At 49.1% G+C, this 12,670-nt stretch overlaps 1 protein-coding gene across 1 annotated transcript in view; it reads left to right on the top strand.

Annotated features, from left to right (window-relative positions):
* Nucleotides 1-12,670, top strand: part of BCL2L13 (BCL2 like 13) — a 153,729-nt gene that overhangs the window by 64,255 nt on the left and 76,804 nt on the right. The gene's annotated exons all lie outside the window — the stretch shown is intronic.

Below are 12,670 nucleotides of genomic sequence, written 5' to 3'. Positions count from 1 at the left end.
TTATTTCAGTCAGTGTATGCTTAATTTCTAATTGGTCCTTTCTCATATCCTCGAGGTCTCACTAAATTTATAGGCAGTTTCTAGAAGATTCTTGAGTAACCTTATAACCGTGGTTTTGCACTCTATATTCAGTAGTTTGCTTTCCTCCATTTCTTTCATTTGTGACCTGTTTCTTTGTCTCTGCATTTTGGCTGTTTCCCTGAGTTGATAGAGTGGCTTTGTGTACTAGGTGTCCTATAGGGCCCAGTGGTTCAGCCTCCCTGATTACCTGAGGTGGACACTCTTGGTGCACCCCTTTGTGGGCTGTGTGCACAGTCTTGTTGTAGTTAAGCCTTGATTGTTGTTGATATCAGTGGAAGGAATTGACCTCCAGGGCAATTGGCTGTGAGAATCAGCTGTGTCTACGATGGGAGAACTTCTGTGCTGGAGATACCCTTATGGGGCAAGACTTGCTTCATTGGGGCTTTGGTGATCACTGAGTCTGCCCCCTGAGTGTGTCCCTTATGGATCTGAGGTGTTGTAACCAGGATGGTCCCACTCTGTCCACTGGGTACACTGGCTCTTGGATCTCCAAGGAGGTGCTAATTTAGCCTCTGCCTGAGGCCACCCAGCAGGAGCCATAGAAAGATCTTCAGATTACTCTTCTTTGTTTGTGGTTTGTAGGTGCCCAAATGAGGCCCAGCTGTGAAGCAATGCAAGCTGCTGTGGGGCCTTAGGCCTTCTTTCGGATGTTCTGGGTCTTTCTGACTCAGATGCAGTTTGTTAGGTAATTTTAGATTGCAAAGGGCCAGGCCTTTCATATGCAAAAGCCTCTGCGCACAGCTTGGGTGGGGTGGGGTGGGGTCTTAGGGAATCAACAGGGTGGAGCAAACAGCTATGGCTGATCCTCAGCCCTGCCCTAGAGGCCCGGGTCTCAATGTGCCGAGGTAATTGCTGCATGCACCTCTGAGAGAAAGCGGCCCTCGAGTTCCGCCCGATGCCAGAAAGTACAGTTTCTCCCCGTATGAGTCTGGGTCCCCAGAGTCTCGCCCGGAACTGGAGTTCAGAGCAGTTGGGAGCTTGTGTCTCCCTCCCGATTGAAAAAGACAGATGCAAACTCAGTTGCCAGCCCTTCCCGCGCGCGCCTCCGTACCTCTGCACTTTACTTCCGCAGTTCCTCTGAGTCTCAGTGTGCTTTTCTCTTCCCTTCTAGTTGTAGAATTTCCACTCAGCCAGCCTTCCTGTAGTTCTGGATGATGTCTGTTTTTTTTTTTTAATATATTTTATTGATTTTTTTTACAGAGAGGAAGAGAGAGGGATGGAGAGTTAGAAACATCGATCAGCTGCCTCTTGCACACCCCCTACTGGGGATGTGCCCGCAACCAAGGTACATGCCCTTGACCGGAATCGAACCTGGAACCCTTGAGTCCGCAGGCCGACGCTCTATCCACTGAGCCAAACCGGTTTCAGCTGTTTTGTCTTTTAGTTGTAGTTTTGAAGTGGTTGTGCGAGGCAGCAATTTCAGGTGTTTACCTATGCCGCCATCTTGGTTTCTCCCAGCTTCAACTATTATTAATATACTAGTGGTCTGGGGCATGAAATTCATGCATGGGGGGGGGGGTCTCCTCAGCCCAGCCTGCACCCTCTCCAATCCAGGACCCCTTGGGGATGTCCGACTGCTGGTTTAACAATCACAATCTGGGCATGCTGGCTCCTAACTGCTCACCTGCCTGCCTGCCTGGTCACCCCCAACTGCCCCCTCACTGGCCTGGTCGTCCCTAACTGCCCCACATGCCAGCCTGGTCGCCCCCAACTGCCCCCCCGCCAGCCTCATCGGCCCCAACTGCGCCCTCTCCCCTGCCGGCCCAGTCGCCCCCAACTGGCTTCCCCTGCCAGCCCAGTCGCCTGCAACTGCCCTCCCCTGCCGGCCCAATGGCCCTCAACTTCCCTTCCCTGCTTGCATGATCGCTCCCAAATGCCCTCCCCTGCTGGCCTGATCACCCCCAACTGCCCTCCTCTGCCGTCCTGGTCGCCCCCAACTGCCCTCCCTTGGTGTCCTGATCTCGCCCTCAACTGCCAGTTTTGAAGATACTTGTGGTATCCAAAGAGGAGGGCACCCTTCTCCATCCCTGACTGTGGCTTTGGCTCCCCTGCTCACTTACGAGCACCACACATGAATTGGGGAGGGGTTGATGAAACATTTCAGTTCCTGGTCCCCACAGGCCTCCCTTCCATCCGGGCCTCTTCAGGCCCAGACTGTTTTGTTTCCATCTCTCCATCCTAGTCTCTCCCAGTCTCTGTCTCTCTTTGTTTCTCTCAGCAGTCCTCCAGGCTTCCCTGCCTACCTCTCTCCCTCTTCCTCTTTCCCGGCTGGGAGGGGGCGGGACCAGTGGGGGCAGCTCCACCTTCTTCCCGCCCAGGGGCCTCATTCTGAGAGAGGTTCCGAGAGTGAGCTAGAAGGGAGGGAAGGAAAGGGAGAAAACGCTGTGAGCTGGTGGGCGCTGTGTGTGTCTGTGCGTGAGTACGGTTGTGAGTGTGAGTGCTGGCCCTGCCTCCCCCGGCCCTGTCCCCGCTGCCACAATTCCCCATCCACCAGAGTCTGCTGTGAGCGCAGCCTGGGCGTTAGGTTGAGCCTTCGGTTGTGGATGTTACGGACCCTGGCTCTTTATATATAGAGACTAGAGGCCCGATGCATAAGAAATTTGTGCATGGGGGGGCGAAGGGGGGGTGGGTCCCTCATCCTGGCATTCGCCCTCTCACAATCTGGGACCCCGTGGAGGATATCTGACTGCTTGCTTCTGCCATCACTGCTGTGCTCGCCAGCCATGAGCCTGGTTTCTGGCTGAGCGTCGCTCCCGCTGTAGGAGCACACTGACCACCAGGGGGAAGCTCCTGCATTGAGAGTCTGCCCCCTGGTGGTCAGTACGCATCATAGCAACTTGTCATTTTGGTTGTTCCACCATTACGGTTACTGGGCTTTTATATATATAGATAGATAGCTGGTCTTCTTTTACTTATCAATCCTCCCCCACACATACAAACACATTCTTCCTTCTTTCCCCTAGATCAGTGATGGCGAACCTATGACACGCGTGTCAGCACTAAATATTTAGTTTTTGGTTTATTAAATACAATTATATATAACAATTATACATTTATGTTATTCAAACTATAAATATCGCGAAATAATGTTTTTTCCTCAAAGTGACACACTACCCGAGTTGTGCTCAGTTTTTTGGCGAAGTTTGACCCACCAAGCTCAAAAGGTTGCCCATCACTGCCCTAGATTATTTTGAAGTAGACCCTAGACATATCCTATCTAATAAAAGAGTAATATGCAAATTAACCATCACTCTACTACACCCATCAGCCACGCCCAACTTCCCCCCCCCCCCACTGGAGCGACCAGGCTGGCATGTGGGTCAGTTAGGGGCGACCAGGCCAGTGGGGGGGGCAGTTGGGGGTGACCAGGCAGGCAGGCAGGCAGGTGAGCAGTTAGGAGCCAATCAGGAGTGAGTATGCAAATTAACACCAAGATGGCTGCCGTCACTGAGAGAGCAGGAGAGAGGCTTGGATTTCCCCGGCGATGGAGGAAGCCAAGCTTTCCACACACCCTGGCCGGCCAAGGCCTCCACTCCAGGCTATAAAGTTTCAATTATAGAAGATAAATCCCAACAGAAATGGCGGCAGCCACAGAGCTGGAGAGAGCAGAAGTCTAGGGTTGCCCCCAGCGATGGAGGAAGCTGGCCGGCCCAGGCCTCCGCTTAAGGCTACAAAGTTTCAATTATAGAAGATAAATCCCAACAGAAATCTCTGGGCTGCTACCATGGAGCAAGCAGAAGGCTTGGCTTTGCTCCAGGAGCTGGAAGAGCAGGAGGCTAGGGTTGCCCTGGGCGATGGACGAAGCCAAGTTTCTGCAGCCTTGGCTGGCTCAGGCCTTCAGTCCAGGCTACAAAGTTTCAATTATAGAAGATACATAAATTCTGACAGAAATGGCTGCCGCCACAGAGTGAGCAGGAGGCTTGGCTCTGCTCCAGGCTACAAAGTTTCAATTGTAGAAGATAAATAAATTCCAGATACCAGGGCCTCCGCTTGGGTCACCGGGGGGCGTGGCCGGCCTGCAAACCACCACAGGCCCCTCACCCAGGCCACCTCACGCCCCAAGGGAACCCCCACCCTGATCTGAGATATCCTTCAGAGCAAACCAGCCAGCCCCCACTGGTGCACCAGGCCTCTATCCTATCTAATTAAAGAATAATATGCAGATTGACCATCACTCCAACACACAAGATGGCTGCCCCCATGTGGTCAAAGATCCTGCCCCCATGTGGACACAACATGGCCACTACAAGATGGCCAGCAGGGGAGGGCAGTTGGGAGGGACCAGGCTTGCAAGGGAGGGCAGTTGTGGGTGATCAGTCCAGCAGGGGAGGGCAATTGGGAGTGGCCAGAACTGCAAGGGAGGGCAGTTGGGGCGATCAAGCCTGGAGGGGAGGGCAGTTAGGGGTGACCAGGCTGGCAGAGGAGGGAAGTTGGGGGCGACTGGGCCTGTGGGGAAGGGCAGTTTGGGGGGACCAGGCCTGCAGGGTAGAGCAGTTGTGGGGGAGCAGGCCTGCAGAGGAGGGCAGTTAGGGGCAAACAGGCTGGCAGGGGAGCGGTTAGGCATCAGTCAAGCTGGCAGGAGAGTGGTTAGGGGGTGATCAGGCTGGCAGGCAGAAGCGGTTAAGGGCAATCAGGAAGGCAGGCTAGCGAGCAGTTGGGAGCCAGCAATCCTGGATTGGGTGAGGGATGTCCGACTGTCCGTTTAGGCCCACCGGGATTGGGCCTAAACGGGCAGTCGGATATCCCTCAAGGGGTCCCAGATTGGAGAGGGTGCAGGCTGGGCTGAGGGACACCCCCCATGCATGAATTTCATGCACCGGGCCTCTAGTTTTATTCATAAATATATTAGTATGTATTTCCAAGAATAATGTATCCCTTTTTTTAACCAGCTGATAAAACTATTGTTACATATCAAATGTTAATATTAATTCTAATATCACATTGTCCTTCACTGTTCAAATTTGTAAAGGTGGTTTTAATAGCTGGTTTGTTTGAAAAGGATCTAAACAAGGCCCTTATATTTGGTTGATATGTCTCTTAAGTCTTTCCTTTTTATTTTCTAACAGCTTTATTGAGATAGAATGCCTTGCAGTTTACCTTTTTGTGTGTGTGTGGGGGGGGCGTTAATCCTCACCCCGAGGATATATTTTCTTTAGAGAGAGTGGAAGGGAGAAACAGAGGGCGGAGAGAGAGAAAGAGAGAGGAACATCGATGTGAGAGACATTGATTGGTTGTCTCCCGCATGTGTCCTGACCAGGGCCAGGGATAGAACCTGCAACCCAGGTACATGCCCTTGACCGGGAATTGAACCTACAACCCTCTGGTGTGTGAGCCAGTGCTATAACCATTGAGCAATACCGGCCAGGGTAATATAATTTACCATTTATATAAATATGTATTTTTTATGTTTTTATTGATTTTACAGAGGAAGGGAGAGGGAGAGATAGAAACATCAATGATAAGAGAGAATCATTGATTGGCTGCCTCCTACACACTCCCAATTGGGGATCGAGCCTGCAACCGGGGCAGTGTCCTGACCAGGAATCGAACTGTGACTTCCTGGTTCATAGGTTGATGCTCAACCACTGACCCACACTGGCCAGACCAATTTACCATTTAAAGCACATAATCCAGTGGTGTTTAGAATATTCACAGAATCACAATCAATTTTTCAAAAATTTCATCATCTCAGAAGGAACTCCATATTCTTTTGATATCACTTTCCAATTTCCCTACTAACCCCAGCCCTAAGCAACCACTAATATGCTGACTTTCTCTACAAATTTGATTATTCTTGATATTTCATATACATTGACTGATAAAAATTAAATTTATTGGGGTAATGGATTAATAACATTAAGCTTCAGGTATATAATTTTATAATACATCATTATTATATTCCATTGTGTGCTCACTAAAAGTCTAGTCTCCTTTCATTATCATCTATACTAATAAAAGGGTAATATGCTAATTAGACCGGGAGACCTTCCGGACGCCCTTCCAGACAAAGCCATGGTGGTGGGGCCAAGGCAGAGGCAGTTAGGGGCAATCAGGCCAGGAGCAGAGGGCAGGTGGGGGTGATCAGGCTGGTGGGGAGGCAGTTTGGGGTGAGCAGGCCAAAAGTGGGGCCAGTTGGAGGTGAGCAGGCCGGCGGGGGGGGCAGTTGGGGGCAATCAGGCTGGCGGGGGGGCAGTTGGGGGCGAGCAGGTTGGCAGTGGGGGGTATTTGGGGGCAAGCAGGCCGGCAGGGGGGGCAGTTGGAGGCGAGAAGGCCGGCGGGGGCGGGGGCAGTTGGGGCGAGCAGATCGGCATGCAGAGTGGTTAGGGGTGATCAGGCAGGCAGGCAGGTGAGCAGTTAGGAGCTAGTGATCCCGGATTGTGAGAGGGATGTCTGACCCTTGTGGGATCGGGCCTAAACCGGCAGTCGGACATCCCCTGAGGGGTCCCAGGTTGGAGAGGGTGCAGTCCGGGCTGAGGGACACCCTCCTCTGTGCACAAATTTTGTGCACCGAGCCACATGTCTGTGTGTGTGTGTGTGTGTGTGTGTGTGTGTGTGTGTGTGTGTATTGTATTTTAGAATTTTATTTATTGATTTTTTAGAGAGAGGAAGGGAAAGAGAGAAACATCAATTTGTTGTTTCTATTATTCATGGATTCATCGGTGATTTATTTTTTAATTGAGTTGTTTGAGAGAGTGGGGAAGGGAAAGAGAGAGAGAGACATTGATTTGTTCTACTTATTTTTGCATTCATTGGTTGATTTTTTTATGTGTCCTGACCAGGGATCGAACCCCCAACCTTGGTATATGGGACGACACCCTAAACAACTGAGCTACCCAGCTAGGGCCCCATTATATAATTGATGCTCCTTATCCTCTTTATTCTTCCTATATCCTTCTTTTTCTTTTTTTTTCTTTTTGATGTTTTATTTTTATTTTTATTATTTTTTTTTAATTTCTTTATTGATTAAGGTGTCACATATTTGTCCTCATCCCCACATTCCCATCCCCCCCCTCCCCACGCATGCCCCAACCCCCTGTTGAACTTAACCGTTGGATAGGCTCATATGCATGCACACAAGTCCTTTGGTTGAGCTCTCCCCCTCCCCCCACCCTCCCCTATCCTCCCTCTGAGGCCCGATAGTCCCATCAATGCCTCCTTGCTTCTGGTTCTGTTCTTGTTCCTCAGTCTATGTTGTTCATCATTTCCCCTAGATGAGCGAGATCATATGTCACTAGATATATACTTATGAGAACTGAATGTGAGACGAGCTATAATAGTTATGCTGACAGGCAGATGAATCAGTCTGTAGTGAGTTTCTTTCTGGACCATCAGTTCTTTTGAGACCCAATTTCAATGTCCACCAGTTCCTTATGTGTACATGTCAGCACTGACCCCTCAGCTCTGGATGGTGGACAAATGGTGGTAACGGAGGTCCGACTCCCTCTGGATTGGTCTCGGCCGGACCCAGGGGCACGGCTTTACCCGGATCCAGGGACACATGGTCTCACCCGGACCCAGGGACGCTTGGCCTCTCCCAGCCCCAGGGGCACGTGGCCTCACCCGGGCCTAGGTGCATGAGGTCTCACCTGGATCCAGGGACACATGGTCTCACCCGGACCCAGGGGCACGTGGCCTCACCCGGGCCTAGGTGTACGAGGCCTCACCCAGATCCAGGGACACATGGTCTCACCCGGACCCAGGAACGCTTGGCCTCTCCCAGACCCAGGGGCACGTGGCCTCACCTGGGCCTAGGTGCACGAGGCCTCACCTGGATCCAGGGACACATGGTCTCGCCCGGACCCAGGGGTGCGTGGCCTCTCTCAGACCCAGGGGCACGTGGCCTCACCTGGACCTAGGTGCACGAGGCCATCCTTCTTTTTCTTTGGTAACCACCATACTGTCTATGAATTTGTTTTGTTTGTTTGTATGTAACTTTCTGTTTCATATCCCACATATGAGCGAAATTATGATTCTTGTTCTTTTCCATCTAACTTATTTTGCTTAACATGACACTCTTTCACTCATGTTGTTGCAAATAGCAGCATTTTATCCTTTTGTATGACTGAGTAGTATTTAATTGTCCCAATAGTTATTCAACATCATATTGTTTAATGTCCACATATTTGTGGTTTTTCCAGGTTTTTTCTTATAGCTGACTTGGCAGTTTCTTATTGTTTTGGTTGAAGAATATGCTTGGTATTATTTCAGTCTTAAATGTTTTGAGACTAGTTTTGTGTTCCAAGTGCACTTGAGAAGAATGTATATTCTGTCATCTTGGGATGGAAAGCTCTATAAGTACTGACTATGTGTATTTGGTCTAATGTGTCATTAACTCTAATACTTTCTTACTGATTTTCTATGTCAATTATTCATTGCTGTCAGTGGTGTATTCAGGTCCCCTAATATAATTGTTTTGTTGTTGTTGTTTTAGTTCCTCCCTTTAGGTCTATTAGTAATGGCTTTATATATTTTGGTGCTCACAAGTTGGGGGCATATATATTATTAAGTGCTATGTATTCTTGATGAATTGGACCCTTTATGTCCATTTTTGTCTCTTGAAATTTGTTTTTTCTGACATAAGTATGGCTACACCAACTTTTCTTTGGATTCCATTTGTTTAGAGTATTGTCTTCCTCCTTTGCTTTGAGTCTGTTTGTTTTTATAGCTGAGATGAGTCTCCTGAAGGCAACATATAGGTGGGTGATATTTTATAACCCATCCTGCTAATCTTGGCCTTTTGATTGGTTAGTTCAGTCCATTTATATTTAAGACTTACATCTATTTTATCTTTAGTTTTCAGGTTGCTCTGTGTTTCCACTGTTTATTTTTTCTTTCTTTTCTCTCTGCTATTTTAGTTTGGTTGTACTCCGATTTTCCCTCTGTTTCCTCCTTCTTTATGCTACATGCCTCAGTTCTGTATTTTTATTTTGTGGTGACCATTAGATTTATGTAAAAGGAGATTCATGCATACAATAGTCTTGTTTCTTCTAATTGTGTCGTGTCTTTATTCACCTGTGTAAGTTCATTACCTTTTCCACTCCCTTTTTGTTTTTGTTGTCACATATTATACCTTTTTTATGTTCATTTCCAAATTGCAGAAGTTATAGTCTTTTAAAATATGTTTTTTTAATTTTTCAATTACAGTTGACATTTAATATTTTATAGTTACAGGTGGAGAGCATAGAGGGTTAGACATATATCTTATGAAGTGATCCCCCTGATAACTCTAGTAGTAGCCACCTGAATCATACATCCTCCTATATAATAAAAGGGTAATATGCAAATAGACCAAATGGCAGAACAACCAATCAAAGTGTAATATGCTAATGATACGCTAAGGCTGCTCAACTGCTCCCTATGATGTGCACTGACCACCACGGGGCAGACAGTCGATTGGTCGACCAGTCGCTATGACGTGCACTCACCACCAGGGGGCAGATGCTCTGACCAGTAGGTTAGCTTGCTGCTGGGGTCTGGCCGATAGGGACTGAGCAAGATGGGCTGGACATGCCCTGGAGCCCCTCCCTGGCCCAATCGTGCACTGCTGGGGTCCCTCAGCCTGGCCTTCGCCCTCTCGCAATCCGGGACCCCTCGGGGGATGTCAGAGAGCCAGTTTCAGCCTGATCCTGCAGGCCACTCCCCTTGGGAGGGTGCCAGATGCAGGGCTCTTGGCTGGCGAGCACCGCGAGCCTCTCCCGATCGGGACTGATTGGGTGTGAGCCCGCGGCAGGCACAGTGGGGCCGGGATGAGCGGGAGCGGCAGGTAGGAGCTGCAGGTGGCATTGGACTGCAGGTTTCGTCTGATCCCTGCAGACCTCCCAGAGGGACCCCACCCATGCACGAATTCGTGCACCAGGCCTCTAGTAGGTATTATAATACTATTGACTATATTCTCAATTCTGTACTTTCCATCTTTATGAAAATTTGTAACTGTCAGTTTCTACTTAATCCCTTCCCCCTTTTTACCCAGCTTCCTAATCCCACTCCTATCTGGCAACCTTAGTTTGTTCTCTATGTCTGTGAGATTGTTTCTGTTTTTTTTGTTGTTGTTTTATCTTCACCAAAGTATATTTTCCCATTCATTTTTAGAGAGAGTGGAAGGGAGGGAGAGAGGCAGAGAGAAACATCGATGTGAGAGAGACACATCAATTTGTTGCCTCTTGCACACGAGGCGGATGCTCTATCCACTGAGCCAGACCAGCTAGGGCTGTTTTTTAAAAATATATATTTTTATTGATTTCAGAGAGAAGGGAGAGGAGACAGATAGAAAGATCAATAATGAGAGAGAATCATTAAATTGACTGTCTCCTGCATGCCCCCCACCAGGTATTGAACCCACAACCCGAGCATGTGCCCTTACCAGGAATAGAACCGTGACTTTCTGGTTTATAGGTCTACTAGAGGCCCAGTGCACAAAATTCATGCACTGGGGGGGGTGTCCCTCAGCCCAGCCTTCACCCTCTCCAATCTGGGATCCCTCGGGGGATGTCCAACTGCCTGTGGGATGGGACCTAAACCAGAAGCCGGACATACCTCTCACAATCTGGGACTGCTGGCTCCCAACTGCTCTCCTGCCTGCCTGCCTGCCTGATTACCCCTAACTGCTTCTGCCTGCCAGCCCGATCGACACCTAACTGCTCCCCTGCCGGCCCAGTCGCCCCCAACTGCCCTCCCTTGCTGGCCCATTTGCCCACAACTGCCCTTCCCTGCCAGCTTGGTTGCCCCTAACTGCCCTCCCCTGCCGGCCTCGTCCCCCCCGCAACTGCCCTCCCTCCCCTGCTGGCCCGGTCACCCCCAACTGCCCTTCCCTGCCGACCTAGTCACCCCTAACTGCCCTCCCCTGCCAGCCTGGTCACCCCCAACTGCTCTTCCCTGCTGGCCTGGTCGTCCCTAACTGCCCTCCCCTGCTGGCCTGATCGCCCATAATTGCCTGGCCATCTTGTGGCGGCCATCTTGTGGCCACCTGGAGACGGCCATCTTGTGCAAAGGGTGTGGCGGTCAATTTACATATTACCTTTTTATTATATAGGATACTCAATCACTGACCCACACTAGCCAGGCAACATTTGTCATTTTAATTATGACTTGTCTTGTATGGTCCTCTTTGGGTTCACCTTGTTTGGGACTCTGTTTCCTGGACTTTTTTTTTTTTTGCCAGATTAGGGAAGTTTTCAGTCATTATTTCTTCAAATGGGTTCTCAATTCCTTGCTATCACTCTTCTTCTGGTACCCCTATGATGTCAATGTTGTTATGCTTGATGTTGTTCCAGATGTTTCTTAACCTGTCCTCATTTTTAAAAATTCTTTTTTCTTTTTGCTGTTGTGGTTTTTTGCCCCCATTACCTTGTCGTTCAATCACTGAATTGATCATCTGCTTCTTCTAATCTGGTGTTTATTCCAGATAATGTATTCATTTCAGTTATATTCCTCACTTTTGACTGGTTCTTTTTTTTTTTTTAAGTTTATTGATTTTAGAGAGAGAAGTAGGGAGAGGGAGAGAGAGAAAGAAACATTGATGAGAGAGAAACATCAACGTCAATTGGCTGCCTCTTGTACGCCCCTTGCTGGGGAGCAAGCCTGCAACCCTGACCATGTGCCCTGACTGGTAATTGAACTTGCAACCTCTTGTTGCATGGATTGACGTGCATCACTGAGCAACACTGGCTGGGCATTGAGTAAGTAGTTCGTCTTAGGGTTTTTGTCTCGTGTAAGTTCTTACTGAGATCACCTATTTTTTTCCCTAAGTTCATTGAGCATTTTTGTAACCAGTGTTTTGAACTATCTAGTAGATTGCTTGCCTCCATTTTATTTTGTTTTTCTGGAATTTTCTTCTATTCTTTCATTTGGGACGTGTTTCTTTGTTTCCTCTTTTTTTACTCGCCTTCCTGTTTTTGTTTCTTTATATAAGGTAGATCTGCTACATCTTTCAGTCTTTGCAGGGTGGCATTATTACATAGTAGGTATCCTGTGGGGCTCGGTGTTAGAGACTCCTTTGAGGACTGTCCATGACTACAGAGGGTGAGCTCTTCTGCAGGTGCTGATCTTACGGAGGGAGACTAGCTTTAGCAGGGCTCTGATGCCTGCCGCTTCCACCCTGTGGGTGTGCCATTTGTTGAGCTAATTGGGTGGTGCTCTGGTGTGGTCTGAATCCAGCCAGTGGGGTGTTGGCTCTGGGGCCTCTTGGGTGGGCTCTGGAGGAGGACCATCTGAGCCACTGCCTGTGCCTGGCTCCGGGCCACCTGATAGGAGCTGCAAAGTGAGCTGCAGTTGGTAGCTGCCTGTGCTGGCCTTGGAGGCACCTGGGAAAGGTTATGCTGAAAACCTAGGCCAGCTGCCACTAGTGTTGGTCTTGGGGCAACTTAGCAAGAGGTACAGGGCATGCTGAGGCCATCCTCTTTTTTTGAGGATTGTGGACTTTTGAGAGATTTTTGGAAAGTCCACATGTAGCATGGGTTGAGGCTGGCTCCTTGTGAAGAACAGCTATTAAAAGAGATTCAGGCTTGTGTGTGAGTTGGGTGGAGTGGGGGTCTCAAGGAGTCAGCAGGATGGAGGAGTGGTGTTAGACAGTTTCATGGAGATTCAGATTTGG

The sequence above is a fragment of the Eptesicus fuscus genome, chromosome 7 (assembly GCF_027574615.1).
Source record: "Eptesicus fuscus isolate TK198812 chromosome 7, DD_ASM_mEF_20220401, whole genome shotgun sequence".
Taxonomy (NCBI): domain Eukaryota; kingdom Metazoa; phylum Chordata; class Mammalia; order Chiroptera; family Vespertilionidae; genus Eptesicus; species Eptesicus fuscus.
The sequence above is the reverse complement of the archived record's forward strand: the minus strand, read 5'-3'. Positions and strand labels throughout refer to the sequence as shown.